The sequence below is a fragment of the Salvelinus sp. IW2-2015 genome, unplaced genomic scaffold (assembly GCF_002910315.2).
Source record: "Salvelinus sp. IW2-2015 unplaced genomic scaffold, ASM291031v2 Un_scaffold4752, whole genome shotgun sequence".
Lineage (NCBI taxonomy): Eukaryota > Metazoa > Chordata > Actinopteri > Salmoniformes > Salmonidae > Salvelinus > Salvelinus sp. IW2-2015.
In genome coordinates this window covers 8,255-11,121 of record NW_019946021.1, presented here as the reverse complement: position 1 = coordinate 11,121, position 2,867 = coordinate 8,255, and the positions used below count along the sequence as shown (strand labels likewise).

General features: G+C 45.2%; 1 long non-coding RNA gene across 1 annotated transcript; it reads right to left on the bottom strand.

Annotated features, from left to right (window-relative positions):
- Positions 1 to 715: 715 nt before the first annotated feature.
- Positions 716 to 873, bottom strand: LOC139026427 (uncharacterized). The gene is made up of 2 exons (XR_011478203.1): positions 806 to 873; positions 716 to 767 (listed from the first exon to the last, which is right to left on the bottom strand). It is a non-coding gene; the product is annotated as an uncharacterized lncRNA (long non-coding RNA).
- Positions 874 to 2,867: the final 1,994 nt, after the last annotated feature.

The window sequence follows — 2,867 nt, the reverse complement described above, 5'->3', positions numbered from 1 at the left end:
GTAGAACACCCCCCACCCCATGGTCCTCAAACCTAGAACACCTCCCACCCTGTCTGTCACCATGGTTACCAACTGTAGAAAACCTCCCACCCGGTCTGTCACCATGGTCCTCAATCCTAGAACACCTCCTACCCTGTCTGTCACCATGGTTACCAACCCTAAAACACTTCCAACTGTCTGTCACCATGGTTACCAACTGTAGAACACCATCCAATGTCTGTCACCATGGTTACCAACTGTAGAACACCTCCCACCCTGTCTGTCACCATGGTTACCAACCCTGAACTCCTCCCAGAGCATCATCTACAAACTCAGGAGTGCATCCGTCTTAAGATAGCTAGGTGGGACAASCAGGCATAGGATGTAATTTCAGAGCTATGTGAGAAATTAGAAAATGAGAGAGGAGAGGAGAAGAGAGGAAAGGAGAAGAGAGGAAAGGAGAAGAGAGGAGAAGAGAAGAGAGGAGAAGAGAAGAGGGGAGAGGAGGGGAGAAGAGATGAGAAGAGAGGAGAGGAAAGGAGAAGAGAGGAGAAGAGAGGAGAAGAGAAGAGAACATGAGAGGAGAACTGAGGAGAACATGAGAGGAGAACATGAGAGGAGAACATGAGAGGAGAACATAGAGAAGGAGAACATGAGAGGAGAACTGAGAGGAGAACATGAGAGGAGAACATGAGAGGAGAATGAAGAAATGAGAGGAGAACTTGGAGCAGGAGCACTTGAGAGGAGAACATGAGAGGAGAACATGAGAGGAGAACATGAGAGGAGAACTGAGAGGAGAACTGAGAGGAGAACATGAGAGGAGAACATGAGAGGAGAACTGAGAGGAGAACATGAGAGGAGAACATGAGAGGAGAACATGAGAGGAGAACATGAGAGGAGAACATGAGAGGAGAACTGAGAGGAGAAGAAGAAGTGGGGGGGCTGATGACCCTTTCCTTTCACAGTCTCTCCCTCTCTCCCTCTCTCCCTCTCTCCCTCTCTCCCTCTCTTGTTCTTGTTCTTATTCAGTCCTTAGTGTTTGTCCAAGGTAGTATGTTTTCATGACAAGAGGAGAAGTTCTTACATGGGTCTCTTCAAAAGTCTGTGTGTGTGTACGTATGTGTGTGTGTGGGCGTGTATATATCTGTGTGTCCTCTGCAGATTCAAAGTAGAGCAACACTCTTCTCCCTCCCATCTCCTCCCACCTTCCTCCCTCTCTCCCCTCTCTAGACGAAAGCTTCAGGTTTGCTAGACCCGTTGATCTTGAGGTATATCTTGGAGTCCTGGTCTCTGTCCTGTATCCGGCGGTGCAGCGTGCGTCTGAAACACACCAGGTACAGAGGCAGCAGGAAGCCCAGCATACTGACCCCCAACAGGCCTACATTCACCTAGAGCACCATGGGAAATAGAGTTCACTTTAGTTACAATAAGACTTTCGGACCACAATCTTATTACATTCGCCCAGAGCAACAAATAATTTGCTTACACCCCAACCTAAGATTATCAAAAGCCTTGCTATAAAATCTTAGACAACCCAAAGATTCCTAGATGCCCTTCCAGACTTCCTCCACCTACCCAAGAATGTCGGAGTACAAAAATCAGTTAACCACCTAACTGAAAATCTAAACTTAACCTTGCATAATACCTAGATGCAGTCGCACCTCTAAAAACTGTCATTAGAAACGTGCTCCCTAGTATACAGAAAATAAACGAGCCCTAAAGCTTCCAGAATTATTTTACGGAAATGGCGCTCCACCAAATCGGAAGTCATCCGACTAGCTTAGAAAGAGAGTACAATGCAATATCAAAAATAGAAACAAATTCTTCTCTTTAAATATGCAGACTCCTCTTCCCAACTAAACTACTGAAGGAGCTACTTCCTGTGCTTGGTCCTCCTCTGTTGATCATATCCTCTGGATACCAAACTCACAACCAGAGGATGTGGCAGTAATAAAGCCTCTCCGGAAAAAGCCTCTTGATCCGGTAAAAAAAAAAGAAAAGATCGGCCTATATCAAATCTCTTCTCAATTTTTTTTGAAAAAGCTGTTGCTCAGCAACTCTCTGCCTTCCTGAAGACTGGTTTTAGACACCATCATAGTACTGAGTCTGCACTCGTGAAGGTGGTAAATGACCTTTTAATGGCATCAGACCACGGCTCTGCATCTGTCCTCATGCTCCTAGACCTTAATGCTGCTTTTGACAACACATTCTTTTGGAGATTAGAAACCCTAATTGGTCTAAACGGACAAGTTCTTTCCTGGTTTAGATCTTATCTGTCGGAAAGAGACAAGTTCGTCTCTGTGGATGGTTTGTCTCCTTACAAATCAATTGTACGTGTTACGGATACAGGTATCCTGTGTGTATTTGTTTTCTCTCCTTCTGCCCTAGTCACAGGTGGCAGTCACGAGTCGCCAATCAGTCGCCAATCTGAAGACACACCTGCTCCTTTTCCCTTACCCAATCACATCCTTTCCCTTGGTTTAAGAGAAACCCAATCAGTTGTCTCTGGAGCGATCTCTCTTTTGTTTTTGTGCCTACATCTCACATTGTCCGTTATCATGTGAGTATGTATTGCTGTGGTGTATGACTGTTTGTTTGTTGGTGGGAAAAGGGGATACCAAGCCAAGTCGCCCATGGGCCTACATTAACCGTAGGAAAACTTTGTCTAAGTACCCTAGTTAGAACTGGGCGGACCACCCACTGCATTTTATTGGTTAGTTAGCTAGCTGTTCTTGAAGCAGGCAAGACTAGCTTAGGTTTAAAAAAGCATTTATTAGTTCTTTCCTTTCCAGAGATGCTAGTTCTCGGTCCCAAGAAACAAAGAGATCTGCTGTCAGATCTGGCAATGAGTCTAGATGGTTCTACAATCATCTCAAATAAAACTGTGA